General features: G+C 46.4%; 2 non-coding genes across 2 annotated transcripts; both read right to left on the bottom strand.

The window, feature by feature from the left end:
* Positions 1–504: 504 nt before the first annotated feature.
* trnae-uuc lies at positions 505–585 on the bottom strand. Its single transcript has one exon. It is a non-coding gene; the product is annotated as a tRNA-Glu (tRNA).
* A 15061-nt stretch (positions 586–15646) lies between these two features.
* On the bottom strand, positions 15647–15718 carry trnat-cgu. Its single transcript has one exon. It is a non-coding gene; the product is annotated as a tRNA-Thr (tRNA).
* Positions 15719–19845: the final 4127 nt, after the last annotated feature.

The following is a 19845-nucleotide window of genomic DNA, read 5'->3' as shown; positions in this document are numbered from 1 at the left end:
ACAGGGAGCTGGATGGAAATGGTCAATTAGATATCGGACGGGAGGGGACAGTCTGGTCTGGAGTACATGCGCAGACACAATTTAGTTGGCCGAACGGTCTATTCCTCTCCCCCAATTTCTATACTATGTAAACCACAGATAATACTGCACAGAGAGAACCACGGAGAGAATCAGTCATGGGCGGAAAGAATTGAAAACGTCAGAAGTAAATATTATTTCATTCTGCAATTGAGGCTATGATTTTATCAGAACACCATTAGTTTCCATGCCTGGGCTGTACCATTGGCTCACTGGTTAAGGTGATAGATCCGAAAACTGATTCGAACCTCCAGGAAAGTTCTAATCCTGTACATTAATCGTAATTTACGATGAATGTCTGGAAAATGAATTCTCGGTTAAATGGAATAAAAACAAAATTCCAGATCTGATTCCTAACCTTGACCTCACACGAAATGCCGATGGAACACATCATTGTGACAGTTCGCATAGCAGCAACAAGAACAATTCCCTGACCGGGAATCGAACCCGGGCCACGGCGGTGAAAGCGCCGAATGCGCCGAATCCTAACCACTAGACCACCAGGGAAGCCGCTGAGTCGAGCTTCAGAAACACTGACCATGATCAATTCACTCATTCGCTCTATTCACTAGAACTGGCTTGTCCAACAGGGTATGTTTGGTTAAACTTTTCTCAGGGTCATAAACAGCCAAATAGAGGACAAATACCAAATCAGCTTGGGAGGCAGAGTGAAGACACAAGGCAATATGGCAAGGCTGGATTGCATTTGCTTTTATGCGAGGAGTCTTAACGACGAGGCAAATGAACTGAGGGCGCAGATTAACATAATCGAGAAAATATCCTGGGACCTCTCTGTGGAAACCTCCACTGAGAGATGTGTGACCGTAATCGCAAATACGCGAATGTCCAATCAGTATAATGTTTCAATTACAATAGCAACCGAAGGAAATCTCCCGCTCAGAGCGAATAGCTCCGTGTTAACAGGCCACCCACATGGCAATGATATTAATGTTCTTCGTGAGCCGTCTTAAAATTAAACAACATGCACAATGACCGAGTGGAGCAGATCAGATAAAACCGCCTGATTCTCCCTCACTGATTCTCCCTCACACCAGAGGACTGTGTTCACTTACTGACTGTCTTCATCCTCAGAGATTTAATATTGTTGGTCAAAAAGATTCGGGTGATCACGGAAACTCATTCAAATCTTATCTGAGGAAATCACAGGCAGATTTGAGATTGTTTCATTGGACGGGGAGATTGGGATCAGAAAATGTGTCCAATGTCCAAAGATGTGCAGGTTAGGTGGATTGGCCATGATAAATTGCCCTTAGTGACCAAAATTCCCCTTAGTGTTGGGTGGGCTTACTGGGTTTTGGGGATAGGGTGGATGTGTTAACCTTGGGTCGGGTGCTCTTTCCAGGAGCCGGTGCAGACTCGATGGGTCGAATGGCCTCCTTCTGCACTGTAAATTCGATGTAAAAAAAATGACGTTGATGGCCGCTCAAACACACAGAGGAAACCAAATTAACCTCCTATGAAACCGTCAACAAACTACATCCAGGATTGGCTGAGAAAACTTAACTGCAGAATCAAATCAGACCGAAAACTTGATCGGAGAGGGAGAGAGAGATATACTATTCGTTTATCAGTCATATTTCTGTTCGAATCATTATTTCCTTCATATTAGGCTTGGATGGGAAGATCAGATCGAGGAATTAAAGGTTACTGGGACTTTGAAAATTCTTCAAATCTGGTAGAAATCACCTTATAGCATAGAAATGACAAGATCTAAAGGGAATGTGTGAATTAGATAGGATGAGTCTCCAGCTGGCAGCAGGAATCACAAGATGCGGTGGAGGGGCCGAAGAAACGAATGGACAGATGGGAATAGTTGTGCCTTAAAAAGTACAGACAGAGAATAGGAAAGCAGACAGCGATTAAAAATGATGCAGCAATATAAAACATGTGAATGAATGAAAGGTAGATCTGAGCAACATACCAGTATCAATTATGAAAACCTGAGCAATGTACCTCTGCAGGTGAATGTGGTTCATTCTATGTAGCAGCTCAGTGACCGGCTGGCCTCAACGCATTGACAATATAGATTGTTGGACATTGCGCTGATCTAAGCATCCTTCAATGGATCAGCCCTTCCACTGCGAGTGGTGAATATCTGAGCTATTTCCCTGCCAGCTAGCAGATAGAAGCCCCAGAGGTGTATCAGCTCACTGCCTACTGACTCTCCGAGTTTAAAGATTTGGTCGACGGCGCTGTGCAAGTAAGGAATTCATCACTCGCCAGGGTCAGATTCGACCCCGTGTCCCTGACGCTGTGAAATTGAACAGTTCACACAGTGTAGATCTGACTCATCTCCAATTGGAATTTCATCATTAAGTAACGGCAGAGCTGAAATCAACCTCAACTCCACTGTCAAACCTACCTCCGACAGCCTTTCACCCCTTGCCCAGTGAGAACCTATCTACCTCTGCCTCAAGAATATTCAACGGCTTTGCATCCACGGCCTTTTGAGGAAGAAAGTTCAAGATGGGGAAAGAAAATGTCTTTACTTCTGCTTTGGGTGGGCGACCTTTATTTTGAAACAGTGAAGCTTACTTCCAGAATCTGCCACAAGAGGAAATATCCTTTTCACAGCCACCTTGTCAACCCCCGCATTTCAATCAAGTAGCCTATTCCTCTTCTAAACCCCAGCCGATACAAGGCTAGTCTGTCCAACCTTTCCTCATAAGATAATCTGCCCATTTAAACAAAGCCTGAATGGGAGCGATCTACACTAACACATAGCATGGAAGACAAAAACTGAAGGGCCCGTATCTTCCTGCATTGGCAGCTGTCCTACCACCTTCCCCTTTGTCAACCTATCGAATGCCCCTGCAGCTTTTTCCTCCTCGCATAATCTTTAATCACAGTCTGCACTTTGTCCCAATACCCTCTATCTGGCAACAACCCCGAATCGAGCCTCCACCCGGCGCTTGCTCTCGTGCCGATCTGAGCGGAATCTCCAGCCAGTGGGGCGCATGATCCGAGATTACTATCGCCGTGTACTCTGCCTCCTTCACCCCATCCAAAACCACCCTGAACCCTACATATGTGACAAAAAGGGATGCTCCCTTTCCGCCTGGGTTCTTGAAGCACCACGGGTCCACCATCACCATCTTTTCTATAGACCCGCCCAACTCCTTTGCCGTTTATATTCTATCCATTGACCTGGGGCTCGACCTGTCTACCGTCGGTTCTAGGACACAATTAAAATCTCTTCCCATAATTAACTGGTGCGTGGTCAAGTCGGGGATCGTTCCAGAAACCCACATAAAAACTACATTGTACCAACTCGGTGCATACACATTCACCAATACCACCAGCTTACCTGCTAATACCCCACTCACTATCACATATCTCCCACCCGGGTCTATTACTTCCTTCGTGCCCTGAAACCCCGTCTTCTTACTCATCCACATGGCCACCACCCGCGACTTTGAATCAAACCCCGAGTGGAAAACCTGACCCACCCACCCCTTCCTCAGCCTAACCTGGTCCTTCAAGCGTAGGAGCACCTCCTGCTGAAAGACGTGCTAACACCCCCCCCCCCCCCACCCCCTCCCCCCCCCCACTTTTAAACTCCTTCGGCATGCAAAGACCCGAAATATCTTCACCGGTCCATTGAGCGCTCGCACGTTCCATGATATCAGCCTTACCGACGGCTTACACCTCCATTGCCTCTACCGTCAGCCATCCCTACCTTTCAGCTTTAACCCCGTTAATTTCACCCTATACAGTTTAAGTACCTGCAGGCACGGGACTTCCTACGCAGGCAGGTCTCAACCTTCCGGCTTCTGCCACCAAGGGGGATACACGACAGGGTAGTTTCCAGAGTATGGCTGGGACAGGGGTCAGAGGAAACCCACATCCAGGAGCTGAGACACAAATGGGAAGAGGGGTTAGGAGGAGAGATAGAGGATGGTCTCTGGGCGGATGCGTTAAAGAGGGTCAATGCGTCCACATCATGCGCCAGGCTCAGCCTGATACAATTTAAGGTTGTTCACCGGGCCCACATGACGGTTTTTTGGGGGCAGAAGACAGGTGTGCAAGGTGTGCGGAAGGACCAGCAAACCAGGTTCGTATGTTCTGGGCATACCCAAAGCTTAGGGGATTCTGGCAGGGGTTTGAGGATGTCATGTCCACGGTGTTAAAACAAGGGTGGCGCCGAGTCCAGAGGTGGCGATTTTCGGAGTGTTGGAAGACCTGGGAATCCAGGAGGAGAAAGAGGCAAACGTACTGGCCTTTGCTTCCCTGGTAGCCCGGAGACAGATACTATTAGCTTGGAGGGACTCAAAGCCCCCGAAGACGGAGACCTGCCTATCGGACATGGCTAGCTTTCTCAATTTGGAGAAAATCAAGTTCGCCTTGAGAGGGTCAACGTTAGGGTTCGCCCGGAGGTGGCAACCGTTCGTCGACTTCTTTAGACAAAATTAACTGTCAGCAAAAACGGTGGGGGGGGGGGGGTAGTTTAGTTTAGATTAGTGTGTAAGAAAGGTGGAATCTGTGAGTGAGGAAGACGGCCTTTGCACAATGTATATATTTGTATGTACACGGTTTCTTCTGTTATTGTTACAAAATCACAAATACCTCAGTAAAATGTTTTATTAAAATAAAATTTCACCCTGTACCTAGCCCATCCTAGACGCCCCTTTTCTCCGCCCCCTCCCATGTTTCGTCTCAAACCTCACCACCTCGCATAACCCTCCCTCCACCCCAACCCTCTCCCACCCCCCGCCCCCTCCCCCATCCCCCTACAGCCACCTCTTTCAGCCTTCCCCCCACCTCATTTCCGTTGACCAGCATTACCTGCCAGCGTGGAAACTCGTTCCCAAAGGCTCCTCCGACTGCCCCCCCCCCCCACTACCCTCATCCCCCGCCCTCACCTCTCTGTTCTGTGAAAGAAGTTCTCGGTAAACTCCCCCTCCTCCACCCATCTCGACTCATCTCGAACCACAGGTCACCTCCCCAAAGTCAAACAAAAACAATACAGCCCGAGGCAGCAGGATGGGGGTGGGGTGGGGGGGGGGGGGAGGGAGGAAGGGAGTGGGGGCAGCCATCCCCTTTCAAACCTTTCACCCCTGCTACGGTTAGTCAACCCAACAGTAAAAATCGGAGTAAAAGAAACCCACCCCTCCCTCCAACCCCCGCTCTACCCCATCTCAATTACTTCAAAGTACCAGCACCTCGTCCCAAAATTGTTCAGTTCAGTGATCCTCAGTTTATGCTCCTTGATAAGTCATTGGCCGCTTCTGGAGTCTCAAAATAGCATTCCGGGTATTCATAGGTAGCCATAGTTTCGGCGGGTATAGCACCCCAACCCTGATCCGCTGTCGATGCAGCACCGCCCTGACTGCGTTAAACCCACACGCCGTTTCGCCAGCTTAGCTCCCATGTTCTGGTTTATTAGGGCCTTGTTCCTCTCCAATTCGCAGTTCCGCTTCTCGCTAGCTGACTGCAGAATCTTCTCCCTCTCGACGAACTTGTGGGACCTCCTGATCACCGCCCGCAGCGGCTCCTGCCTCTAAGCCTCTGCCCCAAAGACCAATGCTCTCTGTTCACCTCAGGGGCCTTGCCCAGCACCCCCTCCACCACCAGACCCGCCAGCATCGTTGAAACGTACCTTGCCGTACTCGCACCTTCCATTCCTTCAGGCAGGCCCACTATCCACAGATTCTGCCTTCTCGACTTACTTTCCTGCTCCTCCACCTTTGCTCTTACAAAGGTCTCCTAAGACTTCCACCTCCGCCTTCAATGCCACCACCCGATCGTTGTGGCCCGACATCACCTTCTCAATCTCTTGTATCGGCGACCTCTGTACCCCCCAGCATTGTTCCACGCTCTCCATCGACCCCTTTGGGGAGTCACAGCCCCATCTATGGCCTTCGAGCCATCCTCCTGCATGTTCTTCCTCTGCTGGCAGAACTCTTCCTTGATAAAGGTATTCAACTGTTCCCTGTGGGGTTTTGCTACTTGCACTGGCGCTCCCGCCTCCGCGATCCTTCCACTGCTACTGCGCCACAGGTCTCTATCAAGTCCTTGGCCAAGTCCTCCACTTTCTTTTTCCGGGTTCGTTAACCAGCAGATATACCACACCCGGGTGTGACTTCTCCTCTGAACTATGCGCTATATAAATGTAACATGAGATCCTTGCTTTAACAATCTATGCCACGGTTGAGAAAGGCAAGTGTACCATATGCATTTTTCACCACCCCAATCACCTGCCCTTCCGACTTCAGATGCACAGGTTACGTAACGGAGATAGGGCGAGGGAGTGGACACAGGTAGTGTACTCTTTCAGAGGGTCAGTGCAGACTTGATGTACTGATTGGCTCCAGTCGATGGTTCTATTCCAGGTTCTAGGAAACCCATGCAGGCACGGGGAGAATGCACAAACACCACACATCAACCAAGGTCAGAATTGAAGACGGGTCTCTATTGTCGTGAGGCATCAGTGCTAACCATTGTGCCACCGTGTTAAATGTTTCTGCCTTGTTTACTTTCATTATCTTCTTCATTTATAATTATCTCAATTATATGCTTTGTTTTGATGTGTCAGTAAGACATTTGTAGAAGCTTGTAAAGTTTAATGTCAAACATTTATGACCAAGAATAATTTTCGAAATACAGAAGTTTGAAACCACTTAACATTTAACTTACCGTTTGACTTTCTCAAATGAACAATGAGATAAAACGACTTCACCGTTTCAAATTTCATGCAATAAAATATATTTTCTGACTTAAACACAACGGCTGTGTATATTTGTGGGAGGCAGCGCGGGAAGGGGAGGGAGGGAAGAGTTGGAGGGATGATGTGAAGAGGGGGGAGGGAAGAGGGAATGGAGGGAGGGAAGGGGAGTGTTGACTAGTGTTAATTGACAAGCTCAAGGTCCGAGAGAAGCAGCTGCTGAAGCGCAGCATCCTGGCACACATCTCCTCTGGCATCATACACTGGTAAGGTGGGTGATCGACTCGCTGCAAACCCTGTCAGACCGATAGATCACTTTAGCTTACAGGAGGCTTGTATGTGTCAACTACGGCAGCAAACTTTGTTGAACCATTTGAAATAATCACTGAGGCTTCGAAGGATAAACATGGCATCAGTGCTACGCGTAAACAACTCAGCTTAAAGTAAATCGCAAAATCCAAACGCACTTTATCTCCGAATCAGCTGGAATGACAGACATGTTAACATTAGTGTCCTTCAAGGAGTCAAAGCACCAGTATCGAGGTCATGATCATCCAAAGACAACTCCGCTGTCCGGTCCATATGATGTCACGGTCCCGACTGCCTGAACAACTCTTCATCACCCAACTCAAGGAAGGATCCCGAACAAGAGGAGGACAAAGTATGTTCTTAAAAGACACCTTGCAGGCTTACCTCAAGAAATGGAACATGGAAGTCAATTTTTGGGAATCCTTTGCTCAGAAGAGACCTATTTGGCGGTACCTCCTGATTGAAGAGTCACAATTCTTCGAGAACACCCGACGGCAAGGGGAGGCCCGGGAAAGGAGCCTTAGAAACCAATGCCTGCGACTGAGCGTCCGAGCACCGATGCCACTTTTTGGAAACTCCTGCCAAGTGAGTGATTGAAGATGCCGCTCAAGGATCTGGCTCATCAGCCACGCAACAACCAAAATAAGCCGAGGGAGGGGGAAGTTTCTTTGTGCATGTGTTCTGTGTGTATCTGAGTTTTTAATTGCCTGTGATTTTGTGTGCGTATATATCTGTGTGCGTCTGTGTACGCGTTTGTCTGTGTTTTGTTTGTGTGTGCCTTTGTTTTTTGTGTATGCTTGTGCGTGCCTGTGTGTGTGCCTGTGTGTCAGTGTTTATGATTATGACTGTGTTTGTATCTGTGAATGTATGCTGGTTCGTTTGTGCTTGTGCATGTTTGCCTGTCTTTGTGTTTCTACGTGCCTGCATGTGTGTCTGTGTGTGCGAATGTGTGTGTGCCAGTGTATGTGAGTGTATGTGTGTGTAACTACCTATGTTTGTACTTGCTTGGTGTTGTTTTATTTGTGTCTGTGTGTGTTGGCATGTCTGTTTATCTCTGTCTTAGTGCGTGTGTTTTTGTCTGTCTGTATCCTATGATATATGTAGGTGCGTGTGTCTGTGTGTCCGTCCTTATGTGTGTCTGTCCTTGTGTTTGTCTGTGTGTGTGTGTGTGTGTGTGTGAGTGTGCCGGTGTCAGTGTGTCTACGTGTGTTTATGTATGTGTGTGTGTGTCCATTTGGTGTCTGTGTTTATGTGTACGTCTGTGTGTGTCTGCCGGTGCCTTATAGATGCGTCTGCGCCTGTGCCTGCTTGTCTCTGTTTGTGTGTATGTTTCCTTGTGTCTGTATTGTCTCTTTGCCCTTGTGTCCGTTTTTGCGAATGCGTGTGTGTATAATGGGTATGTGTCTGTGTGCGTCAGTGTCTGTGTCCCTGCATGTGTTGTGTTTTCCTGTGCGTTGTTTTATTTGTGTGTTTGTTTGTGTGTATCTGTATGCGTGTTCATATAGGTGCCTGTTTGCCTGTGCTTTTGTCTGTTGCGTGTTTATTTGTGTATGTTTATGTCTGTGTGTGTCTGTCGGTGAGCATATGTCTGTGCTTGTTTGTGTGTGTGTCTGCATGTATGTCTGTTTTTGTGTCCGAGTATGGGTGTCTGTGTGTGAGAAAGTGTGTGTGTGCCTGTCTATGTGTGTCTCTGTGTGTGTGAGTGTGTGTGACTATGCCTGTATGTATGCACAAAGAGAGATGGGGTGAGAAGAGCGATATCCTCTGCCGGACGTCAAGCGGAAGCAGGTGAGAATGGATCAGTTAATTTCACACGAGTGATGCTGATTGGTTGACAGTTCGTATCTGTTTTTAAAAATCTGCCAATCCCCGTCCTGAGCAGCACCCTCAGTGTCTGACTAAGGGCAGTAATCCGTGGTCTGTTTTTACTTTTAAATATGAGAATAAAAAGTTCCGCAGTTTAAACCATTCTGTTATGCTAGTCGAACTGAACACCACATACCATGTGCTGCGTATATCCTTTACTGATAATCATGGTTCTGCTACCCGGTGAGTCGACGGTTCAATACGTCTCTGTCCATTGATCATGTTTACTCCCAATTGTATAACACAGGCTGTTCTTTATTTCAGGAACAGAGGCAAAGGATTCAGTTTCCCAGGATCCGCCTGATGTGACGGTTCAGGAGGGACATACGATAATATCGAACTGCAATTACTCCACAACCGATACCTATCCCTACCTCTTCTGGTACATCCAGTATCCAGGGGAATCTCCGAGATATTTACTAAGAAAGTACGGCAAGGCGGAGGGGGACAAGTCGTCACATTTTCCCGACCGTTTTTCTGCTCGTTTGGACCAGGAGCAAAAAACAGTTCCTTTAACTATCACCGGGGTCCGTGTGTCTGACTCTGCTGTGTATCACTGTGCTCTGAGACCCACACTGTTGCAGAGACACAGTCAGTCCATACAAAAACTGACAAGGCACTTTCACATCCTCTCATTGACTGTGAGCTGATATCATATGAGAAATCACAATATGTAGATCAGTTTTGCTGTATACCTGTTTGTGTTAATTCAATCCAGCACTCTTTCTGCTTTACGCCGCCACTGAGCAGATTACTTTGAGGGAATGTCGAGCGCTGACAAAACAAAGATACTAAATGTCACTTCGCTATCCCACCTCAAAGACTGATCCTATTCAGCGCCCAACATTGTCTTTACTAAGTCCTCGTTCCTACTGTGAGGAGAACAACTTAATTCCCTCTACATTAATATAATTAATCAGAAAACAAAGAGCTTTGCTCTGGATTGCAAAACAAGGGAACGACACGTTGAGAGGTTGTCACAGATCATAGAACATACAGTGCAGAAGGAGGCCATTTGGCCCATCGAGTCTGCACCGACCCACTCAAACCCTCACTTCCACCCTACCCCCGTAACCCAATAACCCCATCTAATCATTTTTGGGCACTAAGGGCAATTTAGCATGGCCAACCACCTAACCCGCACATCTTTGGACAATGGGAGGAAACCGGAGCACCCGGAGGAAACCCACGCAGACACGGGGAGAACATGCAAATTCCGCACAGTCACCCAGCGGGGGATCGAAACTGGTACCCTGGTGCCGTGAAGCCACAGTGCTAACCACTTGTGCTACCGTGCTGCCCGATGTAATCTACTGTTTGTGACATAGAATCCCCACAATGGAAAAAGAGGCCATTCGGCCTAACTAGTCCGCAGGGATACTTAGAAAGACCATCCTACCTCGGCCCAATCGTCCGCCCTGTAACTGCACCTAACCTGCACATCCATGGAAGAAACCCGGAGCACCGGAAGGAAGTCCACACAAAATGTGAAAACTCCACACAGACAGTCACGCAAGGGCGGAATTGAACCCGGGTCCCTGACGCTACCCACTGGCAGTTTTACCCACTGTGCATTGTTAGTGTATGTTAATTACCTGAAATATATGAAAAATATAATTGTTCTGTATTCTCTATGATCCGAGAGCTGATAAATCACCTTGTGGGTGTTTAGCTCCCCTTCTATAGCTTGAATAAATAAATTCTGAACTGAAACTATTTGCGTGCCGTCTGGTCAGAGGAACACTGTCGGTGTGAAGATTGATATTCACAACATACAATCCGTGACAAATATACAACAGCAGCGGGATACAGCAGAAAGATTAATGTTAATCCCGGCACTGATGCCACATTAAATATGTCACTGACTTGATATATTCATGGGCGAACCGTGGACTCTCTACATAAACAGTTCCTAGATGTGAGAGAACACTTTTAGAATTATTTAACAAGCATGTCCTCCTGTGGAAGTTCATCGCCTTCTAATCAATAGGACGGATCAAATAATAACCAATTTCGAACGGAACAATTTACACTCGGTGAGAATTTTAGGTTCAATTTCACTGTTTTCTCCTCCCCGCACTGACGTCACGAATCGAAGAACACAGAAACTGCGAGTTGATTGGATGATTTGAAGAATAATGGTTGATTGGTTATCCGCTGCTGTCTCTGTCAAGAACTAGCCAATCCGCAAAGAGGCTGGATATGAGTCAACTTTCACCCTATTCTGGAATTAAAACTATTTCAGGTGGAAGAAGCCTCGTCAAACCCCGCCATCATCTCTGTGTGAACATGTTCACTGTCAGTTTTTCCTTTATCTTTACAGCTGCTGCTGTCTTAACTGGTAAGTTCGAATGCTATGTAACTCTGCGTTTCACATCTATCTCATACTTTATATTTAAGCGGTCAGTATAGAGAACACAGAAATATCCATGCCTTGATTCTAAGTGCAGAAACAATCATTCAGACCGATCTGAATTTAACATTAAAAACCCTTCTGGATATTCGCATTCTCCCCCACTGCCCCTAATCTTACCCCGCTGGAAAGTGCTGAAAGTTGTTCAAACCCCTCCTCCATGACTCACATTTTGTAGGGAATGTCTTTCTGCTTCTTTAACACTTCTTTAATTCCCAGGTAATTGTTGGGAGTGATCGGCTGATTATGGGGATAGATAATGGAGCGACATTGTTTAATTTACTATCGCTCTGGGCTCTTATAGGTTATTGTCGAGGAGATTCGGTTTCACAGACACCAGCTGAAACCTCAGTCCATGAAGGAGGTGACATTGAATTGTTCTGTAATTTCACATCTACAAGCAGCGACGTTCCTTACCTATTCTGGTACCGTCAGTATCCCAGCGGCTCCTTGGAGTACTTGTTGCAGAGGAACAGATACAGCGAGAAAACGGACGGCATTCCAGAGAACCGCTTTTCAGCGAAGTTCGATGAATCTGGTCGGACAGTTCCGCTGAAAGTCTCGAAGGCACAGCTGACTGACTGTGCGGTGTATTACTGCGCACTGAGACCCACAGACACACAGAACACGCTGAACCTGTACAAAAACTGTCAAAGCGTTTCTGCACATAACACTTCAGCGATGTTATAATCAGAGGGGGTCGAAGATCTCTCACCAGCGGACCACCTTGCTTGTCGTTATACCTCTTACATTTAAGAATAACAACAAGCAGGCTTTAATGAAGTTACTGTGAAAAGCCCCTTGTCGCCATCTTCCAGCGCCTGCTCGAGGAGGCCAGTACGGGAATTGAACCCGCGCTGCGAGCATTGCTCTGCATTACAAGCCAGCTATTTAGCCTATTGTGCTAAGTCTCTTATGTGGATGGATTTCCTCTTTATATAAATTATACTCATTCTTAATATGAAAATATACCCGTACAGTTGGGAGTGTGCGTTTGTGTGGCGTCAATTTCTAAAGAAATGCTGTTGGTGAATGTCCAGGCTTGCGCAACACTTACCAGGACATAAAACAATAATCAAATGAATTTAAGAAGGAAAATTCCCAGCTGCCTGCCTGTCGGTATTTCCCGTTCTGAGCTGCACAATGAACAACAACAAACCACAACAACCTTGCTCCAATATTAACTTATATTTCCTCTCTGTTCAACTGGTGTCGATGATCTTTGGAGACAAGCTGCAAGCTCTGTGTATATTTCCCCTTCTGCGGTAATTCCCCTAGAATTGATATTCTGATTTTCTATTTTCATCAAGTGTCCGAACGGTGTCAAGTTCTGATTATATCCACCAGAGGGCGACATGGTCACACGTTTCCCGCTGCCCCATAAAGGCTGAGAGTTGACCGAATGGAGAGGGACACTGCGCTTTGCTAAACTTTCGATGACGTGTCTAAATAAAGGAAGAAGATTCAACAATAACTTTTAGAAGGAAATGTAAAGGGAATTACCGGGGCATATAGAATTACCGGGGTATATAGAAAATGCTGTTTTTGAAAGAAGAATAAGATAACGATTTCAAAGTGTCTCGGGCAATACAGATCGTGTGGCCTCATCCCTGACTCGAAGATTCTAAATTCTAGTCCGTCATGTCCTTCCCGATCTAATTCTTCTCAGTGACTTGCACGATGAACAGGTGCAGGATGGTCACGGTGCAGTGAAGATTCAACTGTCGCTATTTCCGCTCCAGAGTTCCGAGTGCAGCTGAGAGTCACCGCACACTTCACTCAATATTCACACAGCTTCCGGTTGCTGCTCTCATTCTGACCCAATTGTGTTACTGGAGAGATTGCTGCTGCTGGTTCATTCCTCTCATTGGTCGGATCAGCAGTGTGACGGGGGTCTGTATTTCTGTCTCTGACACAGGATTTATCTCATTGCAGAATTACAAACTCAAGAAGGATCATGAGGAACCATCTCGCTTCGCTCCTCATCGTTATCTCACTTCTCGGTAAGTATTTTCTTCCCAGCAACACCCCATTGTCTTCCTGACTGCTGTAACCCAGATGTTATTATTGGTAAAATTATAATGATTATTTTAGAGATTATTTTATTGCTTAATATGAGGCTGACTCTGATTGTCATTGTCGCTGTTATTTATGTTAGAATGGAGCCACCAGGACACCGTGGAACAAAGGAAACCCGAAATAACGGTTACAGAGGAAAGTGAAGTTACATTAACCTGCACCTTGAAAACAAGCGATTCTAACCCTTATGTGTACTGGTACAGTCAGCAGCCCGGTAAAGCTCCAATGTACATGTTTCGTCTTATTGGACAAAATGTGCAAAGGAACACCGACCTCAATGATCGGTTTTCTTCTACGTTTGATAAAAAGAACAAGACTACCGAGCTAACGATCAGTAATACAATGGTCTCCGACAGCGCCGTGTATTTCTGTGCCATGGCGCCCACACTGCTACAGAGATATGGGGGATCCCGTACAAAAACCCCACACTGGCAGTTCTAGCTGCTGCTCAGCAGGGGTCGCGTCCTCATGGGCAGTTCAGTTTCCATACTCAGAGTGACATAATTTGTAAGAAAACAACACTCAAAAACAGCAAGAGGTGAGGTCCACTTGCACAGTTATAACAGTTGACGATTGCAACATACATTCATAACAGATATAAGATTGACGAATTGATCTGTGATTCCTTAACTCCTGCTTCTTGTTCATATCATGGTGTACAGACTCACTCACTGAGTAAACTAACAGGTCTCACTGAACTACAACAAATGCAGCAATTTATGTACATGTCGAGCTTTTCCCATCATTACATGTCCCAAGGAGTTTGCGAGGAACATTTGGGTTGTGTGGTCAAAAACGTGGTCAAAGAATTAGGTTATTTGGGGTGACACAGTGGCTAGCACTGCTACTTCACATCGCCAGGGACCCAGAATCAATCAGTCTTTGGACGAGTTTGTGCATCTCCCCCTGTCTGATTTGGTTTCCTCCCTCAATCCAAAAATATGCTGTGGCTAGAAATATGCAGAATAGGTGGATTAGGTGGATTTTATATACCTCAATCAAGTCCCCCTTCAGCCTTCTCTGCTCCAAGGAAAACAACCTCAACCTCACCAGCCTCTCTTCACAGCTGAAACACTCCATCCCCGGCGTCATGCTGGTGATTCTCCACTGCACCCTCTCTACTGCAATCAAATCCTTGCTACAGTGTAGTGACCAGAGCTGCACACAATACTCCAGCTGTGGCCCAACAAGCGTTCCTACAGCTCCATCATAACCTCCCTGATCTTATATTCAACGGAAAATAAACTCAAATATTTCATAAGCCTTCTTAACAACTTGCGTTCAACCTTCAGGGGTCTTTGGATCCGCAGCCGGGATCCCTCTGGTTACTGTAATTCCCAGAGTCCTACCGTTCATTGTATATTCCCGTGCCTTTTTAGTCCTGTCAAAATGCATCACCTCGCACTTTTCAGAGTCCATTTGCCACTATTCAAAGTTTTTCCTCCTCACTATTAACCACATCAACAATTTTGTTGGAATCTGCGAACTTACTGATTATACCTCTACCAGCGTCCGTGGGTTATCCGGAATGTGGAGCTAAGGCAATGGTCACCTTAACCATGATGTCATTGAATTGTGGAGTAACTCGAGTGGCCGATTGGCCAACTCCCTGCTCCTACGTCGGATGTTCATATGGTAATGAAAAGGCCCTGCATTTTCCCGAGTGAGTGTGTGTTATCCTTCAATGGTGCGGTGAAGGCTATGCCGCAGCCGGTTCGCGGTACTTGTTATCAGAAAACTATCACATCTTGCTTCATTGCAGCATTCCTCCGATTGCCACCGACGCTCCAGTGAAAGACAAGGCAATATCTGGATATAAATGTGGCAAACCTGGAAGTTTGTAACTCGTGGAATTAACCTAATACCTGGAATGTAATAGCACTCAGAATCGCAGATACACACAGTTCAGATAATCGTGTCTGCACCAACGCGCGAAAAACACCCGACCTACCCCATTTTCCAGGTACTATTTAAAGGATTGCCTCTACCACCCTTCCAGGTAGTTTATTTTCCTCAAATCCGCCATGACCTCCTGATCCTCATGTGATGTGCTCAGAATTTTGTTTTCTGAGAGACCAGATTGTATGGAATTATTTCCATCAACTGAAGGTTCAATGTTTATAAAGGGATGACATTTCCTGTTGCGGGCAAGGATGAATCAAACGACTTTGATTGGCTCAGCACAAAGAGCTCCGGGGAGCCGAGCAGCGACACCAAGGCACGGACGGGATTCGAACCCGCGATCTTTGGTTTACGAAACCAACGCCTTTCCTCTTGGCCACCGCACCACGCGCAAAGAAATGGTGTTAATCGCACTGTGAGTTGTTACCATTTGGAGTCTCGCGCAAAAAGTGATGAGAGAAGAACATTTGAAAAGATATTGTCAGAACTTGACAACAGAAAATCAACCGTGATCTAAATGCAGGGTGAAAAGGGCAATAGAAAAAGTTCTTTCAAATAGGTGCAGGTAGCGTCAGTTGAATCTGGTGCAGGTGCAGACGGTCACAGGCTGCAGGATGGTCAACTGTCGCTATTTCCGCCCCATCACTTGTGACTGCAGCTGATAATGGCCGCAAACTTTTTCAGCTTTGAGTCTGCGGTGCCTCGGTCACAGCTTCCGTTTGTTGCTCTCGCTCTAACACCATTGGGATATTCCAGACATTGCTGCCGCTGCTCGATTCCTGTCATTGGTTGGATCAGCAATGCAGTGGGACCTGAATCTGGATTGCTGCTCTGACAGAAAATGGCCTGCGCGAAAGAGCGATTGATTCAGGAACTATCGCGGGGAAACGCCTCTCGCTCTCCTCGTTATGATCTCGCTGCTCAGTATTTCCTTCACTGCAAAACCCCCCATTCTCCTCTCACTGTGTAACCAGATATTATTGTTAATGAAATAATAATGAGTATGGTGCGGGTGGCCATTACGTTGTTCTATATGAGGCTGATTCTGAATTTTGAAATTATTATTGTTTTCTGTCCGTTTCTGTCAGACTGGAGCCACCAAGACCCAATGGAACAGTTGGACGCTGAAGTGAGGGTTGAAGAGGATACGGACGCCACACATCAATGCAATCGATCCTGACGATCCACAGTCAGTATCCGGGCAGCCTGTTCCATCTGATTTGAGAGAATCTGAGTAGCAGCAAAGGTAGAAGTGATCTCAATATGACACATACATAGAGAAATACCAGTACACAAATATAAATATTCCTATATATGTCTGTTACGTCAATCACATTATAGCAGAAAGACAGACGATCCCAGAAACAAACCAACACCGAGAGGGGGAGGGGTGTAGGTTGTGGCCGGGGGGGGGGGGGGGGTGATATTCATCTCTCAAGGTGGATGCGAGAGGACGGTCAGAAAGACCATCGCCATTTCTAATGAATATGTGAAAATGGAGCAAGACGGGATTTTTAGATCTTTGTATTTTTTTCTGGGCGAGCTTCGTGAATCTGTGGACCTCTTCTGCAGAGACCGTTGAGGGAGGTTCATTCAATATTTCAAGGGAGATGTGCGTGTAATCTCGATTAAAAATGGAATCAATGTTTATCGGGGGTAGGCAAAATGTGAATCTGATGTGGTGATCTCATCAGCCACGAACTTATTGAACGATGGAGGCGGCTCAAGGGGCTGACTAACCAAACCCTGCTCAAAGTTCGTCTGTGCGTGGGTCCGTGAAGAGGTATCACAATCTCCTGAGTCGGTGTTTGTTATCGAGGGCGACAGAGCATCGCAGAGCTGTGCCAGCTCAGCGTCATGAAGGTTATTACAGTGATAGAGGTAAGCCCATGCCGCAGTGGGTACACTGTACTTGTGATCAGAACAGGATCACAACTCTGTGCATTTCAGCAGTGTGAGCCAATCCACCGATTGCCATCGATCTAAAGATGTGCAGAAAAGACCTGGAAGGACCGGAAGAATACACGGCCCTGTGGTCGTGCACCTTTGTGAGTTGTGGAGGAATCAGGCCCCCATGAATTTTACAGCGCTCATCATGGACCGCACCAATCGCTCACCATCCGCTCACCACGAGCTGAATCAGGTCCCTTATCGGGGCGACTCCACCACTGAAAGCAGGAAGAGTCAACATAGATTTGATTTATTTTCGATCGGCAAATCGATGTTCTAATGAAGACTGAAAAGGGACATTGTCCTGTCTGACAAGTTAGTCTTGTTGCTCCGTGAGCCCCTCGTTAAATAGCTAATGTGCAGTCTATGTATTCACAACTACAGCAGATTGGTCCATTCTGTCTTTAGTTACAGGAACTAGTGGCTCAGACTCAGTGGCCTTAGGCCCGCCTAAGTTAATGGGCCTGGAAGAGTTTATTATCGCCACATCTGAGAACTTGAAATAGTTCTACTCGGAAGTGGATATTCCAGTCTTAAATTTATTGTGTATGGCGACATGCAGATTAAGCTCAGTAATCCCAAACCGCTCCTTTATTGGCCTGTACAAGGACAGAGACAGCAATGTAATTGGTGGATACATAGACCCGAGTACGTTCCCGAATCGAGATCAACCCCTCCCCCAACACCCCGGACAAGGGCACGAACGCAAATTTATTGGAATTGAAAATACTCTCTGAGGATTTGGTACGTATTTTTTCTGCGATCTGACACTGCTCAATGCACAGTAATAGAGCGCCCCGTCCTCCACACTGAGCGCGGTTATACTGAGATAACCTATCTTTTTAGACTTGTTGGCTGCCGCCAGATATCGCCCTGAGATCTCCTCTTTCTTCATCGTCAATATGTTAACGATGATTAATTTCGGCGGCTGTGATGGTTTTTGCTGATACCATAGCATGTGGTACATAGTCGGGTCTGTATATTCGCAATGTAACTGCACTGAACCTCCTTCTGATGCGGATTTTGTCACCGGTGACTGAGTTATTGGATCTGCGCATAGCCCGCCTGCGAAAATATGCAATATTAAGAGTTAGTCACAATTTGCGAGAATCTGAGAGTGAGTTGTCCATCCGAGAAACACGCGGTTGAGGTTCCGGAGAATCCAGCCCATAACCCAGAACTTATTATGCAAGAGCGCCGCCAGTATTAACAGAGTCATGTCTGACTAAATCTCTCGGAGTGAATGGGAATAGAATGAGGCAGAGATTGAGAGGAGAGCGGGAACCCGGGCTCTGTTCCGCTCATTGTTCCAGCCACACACTGCAGGGGGTCAGGCCTATTGTGACATCACTCCGGATACCGTTCCCATTGATGTGTCAATGCTATGACGTGACTTAATCAGGCCCATGCTTGACATTGGAGCCCTCTGCTGGAGGATTCTAAGTACTCCATAGGAGAACTTAGGAGGAGGTTATTGAGTAGATTCGGTGAGTATTTTGTCTGCAGACATGAACGTTTGACAGAAAACTAAATTTCAGCACGGTTGCACAGTGGTTAGCACTGCTGCCTCACAGCGCCAGGGACCCAGGTTCAATTCCGGCCTTGGGTGACTGTGTGGAGTTTCCACTTTCTCCCGGTGTCTGCGTGGGTTTCCTCCGGGTGCTCCAGTTTCCTTCCACAGTCCAAAGATTTGTAGGTTAGGTTCATTGGCCATGCTAAATTGTCCCTCAGTGTCAGGGATGTTTAGATTAGGTTCAAGGATTTTAGGAATTGGGCGGAGAAGTGGGCTTGGGTGGAGTACTCTTCCAGAGGATCGGTGCGGACTCGATGGCCCAATGGCCTCCTTCTGTACTGTAGTGATTCTATGATTCTATTCTATAAAGTGGAGCCATATGGACACAGGTTTTGTCACTCTGCTGTTTGTATCGAAACGTGCTCTTAACTCTGTAGAAATTATTGCTGGACTTCTCTGTCCAAATCCAGTGAAATACAAGGTACAAAGAATGTTAACAAGTTGGAGGGAGTGCAGATGTTATATATCAGAAGAGTACCAGGAATGAAGGACGTTTATGAAAACAGATAAGGGAAATTTGGATTATTTTGCTTGGAATAAACAAGGTAGAAAGGAGAATCAATTTATCTCCTTCGAATTTTGCTCTTGTGCTGGAGTAGATTGCCTGTAATTATTTTCATTGGTAGACGATTCAATGACAAAATCACTTCAATTTCATGGGAAGATGGATAGTGAAAGATGAATTTTATTTTTTCCATCGTGATTTCTTATTACCACGAATATCGCATCAAAACGATAAAGGGCTAAGATAAACAGGAACTTGTCAAAGGGATATTGTCATAAATTAAAAAACGGAAGGCAACGTGGACAAGGCGGGTGTGAAAGCAGCTAGCTGTCACACTTTCAGATAGACATTATTCCTTCCCTAAATGTTTGTGATTTTGGGTCCTTCCTGCCGACAGACTTGTTTTATTCTCCTCAGTCACTTGAGCAATGAAAAGGTGCAGACAGTGCAAACTTCTGGCGGCTCAATCGCTGACATTTCCATTC

Source organism: Scyliorhinus canicula, unplaced genomic scaffold, assembly GCF_902713615.1.
Source record: "Scyliorhinus canicula unplaced genomic scaffold, sScyCan1.1, whole genome shotgun sequence".
In the NCBI taxonomy this organism is placed as follows: Eukaryota; Metazoa; Chordata; class Chondrichthyes; order Carcharhiniformes; family Scyliorhinidae; genus Scyliorhinus; species Scyliorhinus canicula.
Note: the sequence above shows the minus strand (reverse complement) of the source record. Positions and strands in the feature narration are given on the sequence as shown.